Raw genomic sequence first — 16,529 nt, 5'->3', positions numbered from 1 at the left:
ATGTGCTCCCCTCACTCTCAGTAAAAACAATACAACAATGTGCTCCCCTCACTCTCAGTAAAAACAATACAACAATGTGCTCCCCTCACTCTCACCAGTAGAAATACAACAATGTGCTCCCCTCACTCTCAGTCAAAACAATACAACTAATGTGCTCCCCTCACTCTCAGTCAAAACAATACAACAATGTGCTTGAGACTTTCAGCTTCAGACTCATTGTGACTTTGATGTCTGGATTGACGTGTTCAAAAACAATCATCCCGAAACGTGTCATTTGATTTCCTGTGTAAATATATGTGAACAGGGCCCTCTAGTGGCCACAGCAGGCAGCACGTGTCATTTGATTTCCTCGTCTTGTGATTAAAAGGAGTGATTCAAGTGTAAATATATGTGAACAGGGCCCTCTAGTGGCCAGTGATTCAAGTGTAAATATATGTGAACAGGGCCCTCTAGTGGCCACGGCAGGCAGCACGTGTCATTTGATTTCCTCGTCTTGTGATTAAAAGGAGTGATTCAAGTGTAAATATATGTGAACAGGGCCCTCTAGTGGCCAATGATTCAAGTGTAAATATATGTGAACAGGGCCCTCTAGTGGCCACAGCAGGCAGCACGTGTCGTTGTGCTCAACTTGGGGACAAGCAGTGTTTTTTTAGTTGGAAAACATGGAAGGACACGAGACCCGAGGGACAGGCGATGGTGGTCCATACTGTAATCCCTACTGTATCACTATAATCCCTACTGTAATCACTAGAATCCCTACTATATCACTAGAATCCCTACTGTAATCCCTACTGTAATCACTATAATTCCTACTATATCACTATAATCCCTACTATATACATATAATCCCTACTATAGCACTATAATCCCTCCTTTCACTATAATCCCTACTATATCACTACAATCCCTACTGTAATCACTATAATCCCTACTGTAATCACTATAATCCTTACTGTAATCACTATACTCCCTACTGTAATCACTATGATCCCTACTGTAATCACTAGAATCCCTACTATATCACTATAATCCCTACTATATTACTATAATCCCTACTGTAATCACTATAATCCCTACTGTAATCACTATAATCCCTACTGTAATCACTCTAATCCATACTATATCAATATAATCCCTACTGTAATCTCTATAATCCCTACTGTAATCTCTATAATCCCTACTGTAATCTCTATAATCCCTACTGTAATCACTATAATCCCTACTGTAATCACTATAATCTCTACAGTATCACTCTAATCCCTACTGTAATCACTCTAATCCCTACTGTAATCACTATAATCCCTATTGTAATCACTATAATCCCTACTGTAATCACTATAATCCTTACTGTAATCAATATAATCCCTACTATAATCACTATAATCCTTACTGTAGTCACCATAATCCCTACTGTAATCACCATAATCCCTACTGCAATGTGCTCCTCACTCTCAGTAAAAACAATACAACCAACGTGCTCCCTCACTCTCACCAGTAGAAATACAACAATATGTTCCCCTCACTCTCACCAGTAGAAATACAACAATGTGCTCCCTCACTCTCACCAGTAGAAATACAACAATGAGCTCCCTCACTCTCACCAGTGGAAATACAACAATGTGCTCCCCTCACTCTCACCAGTAGAAATACAACAATATGCTCCCCTCACTCTCACCAGTAGAAATACAACAATATGCTCCCTCACTCTCACCAGTAGAAATACAACAATGTGCTCCCTCACTCTCACCAGTAGAAATACATCAATGTGCTCCCCTCACTCTCACCAGTAGAAATACAACAATATGCTCCCCTCACTCTCACCAGTAGAAATACAACAATGTGCTCCCTCACTCTCACCAGTAGAAATACAACAATGTGCTCCCCTCACTCTCACCAGTAGAAATACAACAATGTGCTCCCCTCACTCTCACCAGTAGAAATACAACAATGTGCTCCCCTCACTCTCAGTCAAAACAATACAAGAATGTGCTCCCCTCGCTCTCACCAGTAGAAATACAACAATGTGCTCCCTCACTCTCACCAGTAGAAATACAACAATGTGCTCCCTCACTCTCACCAGTAGAAATACAACAATGTGCTCCCTCACTCTCACCAGTAGAAATACAACAATGTGCTCCCCTCACTCTCAGTAAAAACAATACAACCAATGTGCTCCCTCACTCTCACCAGTAGAAATACAACAATGTGCTCCCCTCACTCTCACCAGTAGAAATACAACAATGTGCTCCCCTCACTCTCAGTAAAAACAATACAACCAACGTACTCCCCTCACTCTCACCAGTAGAAATACAACAATATGCTCCCCTCACTCTCACCAGTAGAAATACAACAATGTGCTCCCCTCACTCTCACCAGTAGAAATACAACAATGAGCTCCCCTCACTCTCACCAGTAGAAATACAACAATGTGCTCCCCTCACTCTCACCAGTAGAAATACAACAATATGCTCCCCTCACTCTCACCAGTAGAAATACAACAATATGCTCCCCTCACTCTCACCAGTAGAAATACAACAATGTGCTCCCCTCACTCTCACCAGTAGAAATACATCAATGTGCTCCCTCACTCTCACCAGTAGAAATACAACAATATGCTCCCCTCACTCTCACCAGTAGAAATACAACAATGTGCTCCCCTCACTCTCACCAGTAGAAATACAACAATGTGCTCCCCTCACTCTCACCAGTAGAAATACAACAATGTGCTCCCCTCACTCTCACCAGTAGAAATACAACAATGTGCCCCCCTCACTCTCAGTAAAAACAATACAACAATGTGCTCCCCTCGCTCTCACCAGTAGAAATACAACAATGTGCTCCCCTCACTCTCACCAGTAGAAATACAACAATGTGCTCCCCTCACTCTCAGTAAAAACAATACAACAATGTGCTCCCCTCACTCTCACCAGTAGAAATACAACAATATGCTCCCTCACTCTCACCAGTAGAAATACAACAATGTGCTCCCTCACTCTCACCAGTAGAAATACATCAATGTGCTCCCCTCACTCTCACCAGTAGAAATACAACAATATGCTCCCTCACTCTCACCAGTAGAAATACAACAATGTGCTCCCTCACTCTCACCAGTAGAAATACAACAATGTGCTCCCCTCACTCTCACCAGTAGAAATACAACAATGTGCTCCCCTCACTCTCACCAGTAGAAATACAACAATGTGCTCCCTCACTCTCAGTAAAACAATACAACCAATGTGCTCCCTCACTCTCACCAGTAGAAATACAACAATGTGCTCCCCTCACTCTCACCAGTAGAAATACAACAATGTGCTCCCCTCACTCTCAGTAAAAACAATACAACCAACGTACTCCCTCACTCTCACCAGTAGAAATACAACAATATGCTCCCCTCACTCTCACCAGTAGAAATACAACAATGTGCTCCCCTCACTCTCACCAGTAGAAATACAACAATGAGCTCCCTCACTCTCACCAGTAGAAATACAACAATGTGCTCCCCTCACTCTCACCAGTAGAAATACAACAATATGCTCCCCTCACTCTCACCAGTAGAAATACAACAATATGCTCCCTCACTCTCACCAGTAGAAATACAACAATGTGCTCCCCTCACTCTCACCAGTAGAAATACATCAATGTGCTCCCTCACTCTCACCAGTAGAAATACAACAATATGCTCCCTCACTCTCACCAGTAGAAATACAACAATGTGCTCCCTCACTCTCACCAGTAGAAATACAACAATGTGCTCCCTCACTCACCAGTAGAAATACAACAATGTGCTCCCCTCACTCTCACCAGTAGAAATACAACAATGTGCTCCCCTCACTCTCAGTCAAAACAATACAAGAATGTGCTCCCCTCGCTCTCACCAGTAGAAATACAACAATGTGCTCCCCTCACTCTCACCAGTAGAAATACAACAATGTGCTCCCTCACTCTCAGTAAAAACAATACAACAATGTGCTCCCCTCACTCACCAGTAGAAATACAACAATATGCTCCCCTCACTCTCACCAGTAGAAATACAACAATGTGCTCCCCTCACTCTCACCAGTAGAAATACATCAATGTGCTCCCCTCACTCTCACCAGTAGAAATACAACAATATGCTCCTCACTCTCACCAGTAGAAATACAACAATGTGCTCCCTCACTCTCACCAGTAGAAATACAACAATGTGCTCCCTCACTCTCACCAGTAGAAATACAACAATGTGCTCCCCTCACTCTCACCAGTAGAAATACAACAATGTGCTCCCCTCACTCTCAGTCAAAACAATACAAGAATGTGCTCCCTCACTCTCACCAGTAGAAATACAACAATGTGCTCCCTCACTCTCACCAGTAGAAATACAACAATGTGCTCCCCTCACTCTCAGTAAAAACAATACAACAATGTGCTCCCCTCACTCTCACCAGTAGAAATACAACAATATGCTCCCCTCACTCTCACCAGTAGAAATACAACAATGTGCTCCCTCACTCTCACCAGTAGAAATACAACAATATGCTCCCCTCACTCTCAGTAAAAGCAATACAACAATGTGCTCCCTCACTCTCAGTCAAAACAATACAAGAATGTGCTCCTCACTCTCACCAGTAGAAATACAACAATGTGCTCCCTCACTCTCACCAGTAGAAATACAACAATGTGCTCCCTCACTCTCAGTAAAAACAATACAACAATGTGCTCCCTCACTCTCACCAGTAGAAATACAACAATATGCTCCCTCACTCTCAGTAAAAGCAATACAACAATGTGCTCCCTCACTCTCAGTAAAAGCAATACAACAATGTGCTCCCCTCACTCTCACCAGTAGAAATACAACAATGTGCTCCCCTCACTCTCACCAGTAGAAATACAACTAATGTGCTCCCTCACTCTCAGTAAAAGCAATACAACAATGTGCTCCCCTCACTCACCAGTAGAAATACAACAATGTGCTCCCTCACTCTCACCAGTAGAAATACAACAATGTGCTCCCTCACTCTCAGTAAAAACAATACAACTAATGTGCTCCCCTCACTCTCAGTAAAAACAATACAACCAATGTGCTTGAGACGTTCAGCTTCAGACTCATTGTGACTTTGATGTCTGGATTGACGTGTTCAAAAACAATCATCCCGAAACGTGTCATTTGATTTCCTGTGTAAATATATGTGAACAGGGCCCTCTAGTGGCCACAGCAGGCAGCACGTGTCATTTGATTTCCTCGTCTTGTGATTAAAAGGAGTGATTCAAGTGTAAATATATGTGAACAGGGCCCTCTAGTGGCCAATGATTCAAGTGTAAATATATGTGAACAGGGCCCTCTAGTGGCCACGGCAGGCAGCACGTGTCATTTGATTTCCTCGTCTTGTGATTAAAAGGAGTGATTCAAGTGTAAATATATGTGAACAGGGCCCTCTAGTGGCCAATGATTCAAGTGTAAATATATGTGAACAGGGCCCTCTAGTGGCCACAGCAGGCAGCACGTGTCGTTGTGCTCAACTTGGGGACAAGCAGTGTTTTTTAGTTGGAAAACATGGAAGGACACGAGACCCGAGGGACAGGCGATGGTGGTCCATACTGTAATCCCTACTGTATCACTATAATCCCTACTGTAATCACTAGAATCCCTACTATATCACTAGAATCCCTACTGTAATCCCTACTGTAATCACTATAATTCCTACTATATCACTATAATCCCTACTATATACATATAATCCCTACTATAGCACTATAATCCCTCCTTTCACTATAATCCCTACTATATCACTACAATCCCTACTGTAATCACTATAATCCCTACTGTAATCACTATAATCCTTACTGTAATCACTATACTCCCTACTGTAATCACTATGATCCCTACTGTAATCACTAGAATCCCTACTATATCACTATAATCCCTACTATATTACTATAATCCCTACTGTAATCACTATAATCCCTACTCTAATCACTATAATCCCTACTGTAATCACTCTAATCCATACTATATCAATATAATCCCTACTGTAATCTCTATAATCCCTACTGTAATCTCTATAATCCCTACTGTAATCTCTATAATCTCTACTGTAATCACTATAATCCCTACTGTAATCACTATAATCTCTACAGTATAACTCTAATCCCTACTGTAATCACTCTAATCCCTACTGTAATCACTATAATCCCTATTGTAATCACTATAATCCCTACTGTAATCACTATAATCCTTACTGTAATCAATATAATCCCTACTATATCACTATACTCCCTACTGTAGTCACCATAATCCCTACTGTAATCACCATAATCCCTACTGCAATGTGCTCCCTCACTCTCAGTAAAAACAATACAACCAACGTGCTCCCTCACTCTCACCAGTAGAAATACAACAATATGCTCCTCACTCACCAGTAGAAATGCAACAATGTGCTCCCCTCACTCTCACCAGTAGAAATACAACAATGTGCTCCCCTCACTCTCACCAGTAGAAATACAACAATGTGCTCCCTCACTCTCACCAGTAGAAATACAACAATATGCTCCCTCACTCTCACCAGTAGAAATACAACAATATGCTCCCTCACTCTCACCAGTAGAAATACAACAATGTGCTCCCCTCACTCTCACCAGTAGAAATACATCAATGTGCTCCTCACTCTCACCAGTAGAAATACAACAATATGCTCCCTCACTCTCACCAGTAGAACTACAACAATATGCTCCCCTCACTCTCACCAGTAGAAATACAACAATGTGCTCCCTCACTCTCACCAGTAGAAATACAACAATGTGCTCCCTCACTCTCACCAGTAGAAATACAACAATGTGCTCCCCTCACTCTCAGTCAAAACAATACAAGAATGTGCTCCCTCACTCTCACCAGTAGAAATACAACAATGTGCTCCCTCACTCTCACCAGTAGAAATACAACAATGTGCTCCCTCACTCTCACCAGTAGAAATACAACTAATGTGCTCCCCTCACTCTCAGTAAAAACAATACAACAATGTGCTCCCTCACTCTCACCAGTAGAAATACAACAATATGCTCCCCTCACTCTCACCAGTAGAAATACAACAATGTGCTCCTCACTCTCACCAGTAGAAATACAACTAATGTGCTCCCCTCACTCTCAGTAAAAACAATACAACAATGTGCTCCCCTCACTCTCACCAGTAGAAATACAACAATGTGCTCCCCTCACTCTCAGTAAAAACAATACAACAATGTGCTCCCCTCACTCTCAGTCAAAACAATACAACCAATGTGCTCCCCTCACTCTCAGTCAAAACAATACAACCAATGTGCTCCCCTCACTCTCAGTCAAAACAATACAACCAATGTGCTCCCCTCACTCTCAGTCAAAACAATACAACTAATGTGCTCCCCTCACTCATCTATAAGTACCTAGGTGTCTGGCTAGACTGCAAACTCTCCTTCCAGACTCACATCAAACATCTCCAATCAAAAATCAAATCCAGAGTCGGCTTTCTATTCCGCAACAAAGCCTCCTTCACTCACGCTGCCAAGCTTACCCTAGTAAAACTGACTATCCTACCGATCCTCGACTTCGGCGATGTCATCTACAAAATGGCTTCCAACACTCTACTCAGCAAACTGGATGCAGTCTATCACAGTGCCATCCGTTTTGTCACTAAAGCACCTTATACCACCCACCACTGCGACTTGTATGCTCTAGTCGGCTGGCCCTCACTACATATTCGTCGCCAGACCCACTGGCTCCAGGTCATCTACAAGTCCATGCTAGGTAAAGCTCCGCCTTATCTCAGTTCACTGGTCACGATGGCAACACCCATCCGTAGCACGCGCTCCAGCAGGTGTATCTCACTGATCATCCCTAAAGCCAACACCTCATTTGGCCGCCTTTCGTTCCAGTACTCTGCTGCCTGTGACTGGAACGAATTGCAAAAATCGCTGAAGTTGGAGACTTTTATCTCCTCTCCAACTTCAAACATCAGCTATCCGAGCAGCTAACCGATCGCTGCAGCTGTACATAGTCTATAGGTAAATAGCTCACCCTTTTTCACCTACCTCATTCCCATACTGTTTTTATACTGTTTTTATTTATTTACTTTTCTGCTCTTTTGCACACCAATATCTCTACCTGTACATGCCCATCTGATCATTTATCACTCCAGTGTTAATCTGCAAAATTGTATTATTCGCCTACCTCCTCATGCCTTTTGCACACATTGTATATAGACTGCCCATTTTTTTCTACTGTGTTATTGACTTGCTAATTGTTTACTCCATGTGTAACTCTGTGTTGTCTGTTCACACTGCTATGCTTTATCTTGGCCAGGTCGCAGTTGCAAATGAGAACTTGTTCTCAACTAGCCTACCTGGTTAAATAAAGGTGAAATAAAAAAATAAAAAAATAAAACTCTCAGTCAAAACAATACAACCAATGTGCTTGAGACGTTCAGCTTCAGACTCATTGTGACTTTGATGTCTGGATTGACGTGTTCAAAAACAATCATCCCGAAACGTGTCATTTGATTTCCTGTGTAAATATATGTGAACAGGGCCCTCTAGTGGCCACAGCAGGCAGCACGTGTCATTTGATTTCCTCATCTTGTGATTAAAAGGAGTGATTCAAGTGTAAATATATGTGAACAGGGCCCTCTAGTGGCCAATGATTCAAGTGTAAATATATGTGAACAGGGCCCTCTAGTGGCCACAGCAGGCAGCACGTGTCGTTGTGCTCAACTTGGGGACAAGCAGTGTTTTTTAGTTGGAAAACATGGAAGGACACGAGACCCGAGGGACAGGCGATGGTGGTCCATACTGTAATCCCTACTGTATCACTATAATCCCTACTGTAATCACTAGAATCCCTACTATATCACTAGAATCCCTACTGTAATCCCTACTGTAATCACTATAATTCCTACTATATCACTATAATCCCTACTATATACATATAATCCCTACTATAGCACTATAATCCCTCCTTTCACTATAATCCCTACTATATCACTACAATCCCTACTGTAATCACTATAATCCCTACTGTAATCACTATAATCCTTACTGTAATCACTATACTCCCTACTGTAATCACTATGATCCCTACTGTAATCACTAGAATCCCTACTATATCACTATAATCCCTACTATATTACTATAATCCCTACTGTAATCACTATAATCCCTACTCTAATCACTATAATCCCTACTGTAATCACTCTAATCCATACTATATCAATATAATCCCTACTGTAATCTCTATAATCCCTACTGTAATCACTATAATCTCTACAGTATCACTCTAATCCCTACTGTAATCACTCTAATCCCTACTGTAATCACTGTAATCCCTATTGTAATCACTCTAATCCCTACTGTAATCACTATAATCCCTATTGTAATCACTATAATCCCTACTGTAATCACTATAATCCTTACTGTAATCAATATAATCCCTACTATATCACTATACTCCCTACTGTAGTCACCATAATCCCTACTGTAATCACCATAATCCCTACTGTAATCACCATAATCTCTACTGTATCACCATAATCTCTCCTGTAATCACTATAATCCCTACTATATCACTATAATCCCTACTTTCTTATAATCCCTACTATATCACTATAATCCCTACTGTAATCACTATAATCCCTACTGTATCACTATAATCCTTACTATATCACTATAATCCCTACTGTACCACTATAATCCCTTCTATATCACTATAATCCCTACTGTAATCACTATAATCCTTACTATATCACTATAATCCCTACTATATCACTATAATCCCTACTGTACCACTATAATCCCTACTATATCTCTATAATCCCTACTGCAATCACTATAATCCCTACTATATCACTATAATCCCTACTATATCACTATAATCCCTACTATATCACTATAATCCATACTATATCACCATAATCCCTACTATATCACTATAATCCCTACTGTAATCACTATAATCCCTACTATATCACCATAATCCCTACTATATCACTATAATCCCTACTATATCACTATAATCCCTACTATATCACCATAATCCCTACTATATCACTATAATCCCTACTATATCACTATAATCCCTACTATATCACCATAAACCCTACTATATCACTATAATCCCTACTATATCACCATAATCCCTACTATATCACTATAATCCCTACTTTCTTATAATCCCTACTGTATCACTATAATCCCTACTGTATCACTATAATCCCTACTGTAATCCCTACTGTATCACTATAATCCCTACTGTAATCACTAGAATCCCTACTATATCACTAGAATCCCTACTGTAATCCCTACTGTAATCACTATAATTCCTACTATATCACTATAATCCCTACTATATACCTATAATCCCTACTATAGCACTATAATCCCTCCTTTATCACTATAATCCCTACTATATCACTACAATCCCTACTGTAATCACTATAATCCCTACTGTAATCACTATAATCCTTACTGTAATCACTATACTCCCTACTGTAATCACTATGATCCCTACTGTAATCACTAGAATCCCTACTATATCACTATAATCCCTACTATATTACTATAATCCCTACTGTAATCACTATAATCCCTACTGTAATCACTATAATCCCTACTGTAATCACTCTAATCCATACTATATCAATATAATCCCTACTGTAATCTCTATAATCCCTACTGTAATCTCTATAATCCCTACTGTAATCTCTATAATCCCTACTGTAATCTCTATAATCTCTACTGTAATCACTATAATCCCTACTGTAATCACTATAATCTCTACAGTATAACTCTAATCCCTACTGTAATCACTCTAATCCCTACTGTAATCACTATAATCCCTATTGTTCAACCATGCTGGTCATTTATGAACATTTGAACATCTTGGCCACGTTCTGTTATAATCTCCACCCGGCACAGCCAGAAGAGGACTGGCCACCCCACATATGCTCTCTCTAATTCTCTCTTTCTTTCTCTCTCTCGGAGGACCTGAGCCCTAGGACCGTGCCCCAGGACTACCTGACATGATGGCTCCTTGCTGTCCCCAGTCCACCTGACTGTGCTGCTGCTCCAGTTTCAACTGTTCTGCCTTATTATTATTCGACCATGCTGGTCATTTATGAACATTTGAACATCTTGGTCATGTTCTGTTATAATCTCTACCCGGCACAGCCAGAAGAGGACTGGCCACCCCACATAGCCCGGTTCCTCTCTAGGTTTCTTCCTAGGTTTTGGCCTTTCTAGGGAGTTTTTCCTAGCCACCGGGCTTTTACACCTGCATTGTTTGCTGTTTGGGGTTTTAGGCTGGGTTTCTGTACAGCACTTTGAGATATCAGCTGATGTACGAAGGGCTATATAAATAAATTTGATTTGATTTGATTTGCTTTGATTGTAATCACTATAATCCCTACTGTAATCACCATAATCCCTACTGTATCACCATAATCTCTCCTGTAATCACTATAATCCCTACTATATCACTATAATCCCTACTTTCTTATAATCCCTACTATATCACTATAATCCCTACTGTAATCACTATAATCAATACTGTCTCAATATAATCCTTACTATAATATATAATAATAATAATCCCTACTGTACCACTATAATCCCTTCTATATCACTATAATCCCTACTGTAATCACTATAATCCTTACTATATCACTATAATCCCTACTATATCACTATAATCCCTACTGTACCACTATAATCCCTACTATATCTCTATAATCCCTACTAATCACTATAATCCCTACTATATCACTATAATCCCTACTATATCACTATAATCCCTACTATATCACTATAATCCCTACTATATCACTATAATCCCTACTGTACCACTATAATCCCTACTGTACCACTATAATCCCTACTATATCTCTATAATCCCTACTATATCACTATAATCCCTACTATATCACTATAATCCCTACTATATCACCATAATCCCTACTATATCACTATAATCCCTACTATATCACTATAATCCCTACTATATCACCATAATCCCTACTATAATCACTATAATCCCTACTATATCACCATAATCCCTACTATATCACTATAATCCCTACTATATCACTATAATCCCTACTATATTACTATAATCCCTACTATATCACCATAATCCCTACTATATCACTATAATCCCTACTATATCACTATAATCCCTACTATATCACCATAATCCCTGCTATATCACTATAATCCCTGCTATATCACTATAATCCCTACTGTACAAGTAGTACTATACATTCACCAGCAATAGTAAACAGTTACTGCAGCAACCAATCAATTAACATTCCAATCAATTAACATTCCGTATTTCCAGGCATTCTGACCTTTTTGAAGAGATCTGCTCTCAGCCTGTTAGTCAGGTAGTCCTCCCTCCTCTTCTCTTCCTCCTGTTTCCTCCTCACCTCCGGCAGATTTTTATAGTTCCTGTCAATAAGGAGACGTCATAATCCCACATACATACCTGTTCAGGGGCAGAACGACAGATTTGTACCTTGTCAGGGGTTTGAACTTGCAACCTTCCGGTTACTAGTCCAACGCTCTAACCACTAGGCTACCCTGCCGCCCCATCATCCCAGTAGGGTTGGGATCAATTACATTTTCAATTCAATAAATTCAGAAAGTAAACAGACTGGAATTTCAGTTTACAGTTTAAATTGACTGAACTGAAATATTATTTGGCCCAAAATCTGCATTCCAGACAGTGCTTGGTCACCAATGATAAGACTCCATTAACCTAGACCAGTCCTATAGAGACCTGGTCACCGACAAAGAAGACTCCATTAACCTAGACCAGCCCTGCAGAGACCTGGTAACCTACGAAGAAGACTCCATTAACCTAGACCAGCCCTGTAGAGACCTGATCACCTACGAAGAAGACTCCATTAGCCTAGACCAGTCCTATAGAGACATGGTAACCTATGAAGAAGACTCCATTAACCCAGACCAGCCCTGTAGAGACCTGATCACCTATGAAGAAGACTCTATTAACCTAGACCAGCCCTACAGACACCTGGTCACCTATGAAGAAGACTCCATTAACCTAGACCAGCCTTGTGGAGACCTGATCACCTATGAAGAAGACTCCATTAACCTAGACCAGCCCTACAGACACCTGATCACCTATGAAGAAGACTCCATTAACCTAGACCAGACCTATAGAGACCTGGTCACCGACAAAGAAGACTCCATTAACCTAGACCAGCCCTGTAGAGACCTGGTCACTGACAAAGAAGACTCCATTAACCTAGACCAGACCTATAGAGACCTGGTCACCTACGAAGAAGACTCCATTAACCTAGACCAGCCCTGTAGAGACCTGGTCACCGACAAAGAAGACTCCATTAACCTAGACCAGCCTTGTGGAGACCTGATCACCTATGAAGAAGACTCCATTAACCTAGACCAGCCCTACAGACACCTGGTCACCCACGAAGAAGACTCCATTAACCCAGACCAGCCCTGTAGAGACCTGATCACCTATGAAGAAGACTCTATTAACCTAGACCAGCCCTACAGACACCTGGTCACCTATGAAGAAGACTCCATTAACCTAGACCAGCCTTGTGGAGACCTGATCACCTATGAAGAAGACTCCATTAACCTAGACCAGCCCTACAGACACCTGATCACCTATGAAGAAGACTCCATTAACCTAGACCAGACCTATAGAGACCTGGTCACCGACAAAGAAGACTCCATTAACCTAGACCAGCCCTGTAGAGACCTGGTCACTGACAAAGAAGACTCCATTAACCTAGACCAGACCTATAGAGACCTGGTCACCTACGAAGAAGACTCCATTAACCTAGACCAGCCCTGTAGAGACCTGGTCACCGACAAAGAAGACTCCATTAACCTAGACCAGCCTTGTGGAGACCTGATCACCTATGAAGAAGACTCCATTAACCTAGACCAGCCCTACAGACACCTGGTCACCCACGAAGAAGACTCCATTAACCTAGTACAGTCCTATGGAGACCTGGTCACCTACGAAGAAGACTCCATTAACCTAGACCAGCCCTGTAGAAACCTGATCACCTAAGAAGAAGACTCCATTAACCTAGTACAGTCCTATGGAGACCTGGTCACCTACGAAGAAGACTCCATTAACCTAGACCAGCCCTGTAGAGACCTGGTCACTGACAAAGAAGACTCCATCAACCTAGACCAGACCTATAGAGACCTGGTCACCGACAAAGAAGACTCCATTAACCTAGACCAGCCCTGTAGAGACCTGGTCACCGACAAAGAAGACTCTATTAACCTAGACCAGCCCTGTAGAGACCTGGTCACCTACGAAGAAGACTCCATTAACCCAGACCAGCCCTGTAGAGACCTGGTCAACTACAAAGAAGACTCCATTAACCTAGACCAGCCCTGTAGAGACCTGGTCAACTACAAAGAAGACTCCATTAACCTAGACCAACCCTGCAGAGACCTGGTCAACTACAAAGAAGACTCCATTAACCTAGACCATCCCTGTAGAGACCTGGTCACATATGAAGAAGACTCCATTAACCTAGACCAGCCCTGTAGAGACCTGGTCACCACCGAAGAAGACTCCATTAACCTAGTACAGTCCTATGGAGATGTGGTTACCTACGAAGACTCCATTAACCTAGACCAGCCCTGTAGAGACCTGATCACCTACGAAGAAGACTCCATTAGCCTAGACCAGCCCTGTAGAGACCTGATCACCTACGAAGAAGACTCCATTAACCTAGACCAGCCCTGCAGAGACCTGGTCACCTACGAAGAAGACTCCATTAACCCAGACCAGCCCTGTAGAGACCTGGTCAACTACAAAGAAGACTCCATTAACCTAGACCAGCCCTGTAGAGACCTGGTCAACTACAAAGAAGACTCCATTAACCTAGACCAGCCCTGGAGAGACCTGGTCACATATGAAGAAGACTCCATTAACCTAGACCAGCCCTGTAGAGACCTGGTCACCACCGAAGAAGACTCCATTAACCTAGTACAGTCCTATGGAGATGTGGTTACCTACGAAGACTCCATTAACCTAGACCAGTCCTATAGAGACCTGGTAACCTACGAAGAAGACTCCATTAACCTAGACCAGCCGTTTAGAGACCTGGTCACCTGCGAAGAAGACTCCATTAACCTAGACCAGTCCTATAGAGACATGGTAACCTACGAAGAAGACTCCATTAACCTAGACCAGCCCTGTAGAGACCTGATCACCTATGAAGAAGACTCCATTAACCTAGACCAGCCCTGGAGAAACCTGATCACCGACGAAGAAGACTCCATTAACCTAGACCAGCCCTGTAGAGACCTGGTCACCTACGAAGAAGACTCCATTAGCCTAGACCAGTCCTATAGAGATCTGGTCACCTACGAAGAAGACTCCATTAACCTAGACCAGCCCTGTAGAGACCTGATCACCTACGAAGAAGACTCCATTAGCCTAGACCAGCCCTGTAGAGACCTGATCACCTACGAAGAAGACTCCATTAACCTAGACCAGCCCTGTAGGAACCTGATCACCTACGAAGAAGACTCCATTAACCTAGACCATTCAACCTCTCGATTCAACCACAACTCAATCGGCCTAATAAAATGTGGGGATGGAACCAAAGAGAGAGAAGGTGAACCGGCAGAGCAAAAACACTGTTAGAAGGAAGCCAGAAGAGAAAATAAAAGCCATTTTGAACAGATGTTAGTTATACAGGCTTCCACCTCCGTCGGGACTAAGAGAGAGAGAGAGCGAGAGAGAGCGAGAGAGAGAGACAGAGACAGAGAGAGAGAGAGAGAGAGAGAGAGAGAGAGAGAGAGAGAGAGAGAGAGAGAGAGACACAGAGAGAGAGAGAGAGAGAGAGAGAGAGAGAGAGAGAGAGAGAGAGAGAGAGAAAGAGCGAGAGAGAGAGAGAGAGAGAGCGAGAGAGATGCCAGAATGAGAGATTGAGATGGAGGAACTCACTGCCTGGTTCTGAGCTGCATCTCCTTCCCTGCAATGGCTCTATCTCTGGGTCGGAAAAGGTTATCTGGAAACACACACACACACAATACTGATTGTTAACAACAAGAGATTTCTCGAGTTTCTGCTCACCTTTTGTTAGAGAGTTTTCCAATCGTTTTATTCCCCACCACAATGATCGGTAGAGGGATGAGTCAAGAGGAAAACGGACATCCAGAGGTGGGGAAACTGGAATCCGTTTTACCTCATCTTTACCACCTGTCAACCAGACAATACTCCACACAGACAAAACTCTAGATCACCTCTACTCCACACAGACAAAACTCTAGATCACCTCTACTCCACACATAGACACAACTCTAGATCACCTCTACTCCACACAGACAAAACTCTAGATCACCTCTACTCCACACAGACAAAACTCTAGATCACCTCTACTCCACACAAACAAAACTCTAGATCACCTCTACTCTACACACAGACAAAACTCTAGATCACCTCTACTCCACACAAACAAAACTCTAGATCACCTCTACTCTACACACAGACAAAACTCTAGATCACCTCTACT

At 42.0% G+C, this 16,529-nt stretch overlaps 1 long non-coding RNA gene across 1 annotated transcript in view; it reads right to left on the bottom strand.

Annotated features, from left to right (window-relative positions):
* Positions 1-16,529, bottom strand: part of LOC127918067 (uncharacterized) — a 42,787-nt gene that overhangs the window by 10,251 nt on the left and 16,007 nt on the right. The window contains exons 5-6 of the long non-coding RNA XR_008098702.1: positions 15,962-16,025; positions 12,342-12,441 (exon numbers count right to left, since the gene is read on the bottom strand). This is a non-coding gene — a long non-coding RNA (uncharacterized LOC127918067). The remainder of the gene's footprint in view (positions 1-12,341; positions 12,442-15,961; positions 16,026-16,529) is intronic.

The sequence above is a fragment of the Oncorhynchus keta genome, unplaced genomic scaffold, assembly GCF_023373465.1.
Source record: "Oncorhynchus keta strain PuntledgeMale-10-30-2019 unplaced genomic scaffold, Oket_V2 Un_contig_12_pilon_pilon, whole genome shotgun sequence".
Classification (NCBI taxonomy): domain Eukaryota; kingdom Metazoa; phylum Chordata; class Actinopteri; order Salmoniformes; family Salmonidae; genus Oncorhynchus; species Oncorhynchus keta.
The sequence above is the reverse complement of the archived record's forward strand: the minus strand, read 5'-3'. Positions and strand labels throughout refer to the sequence as shown.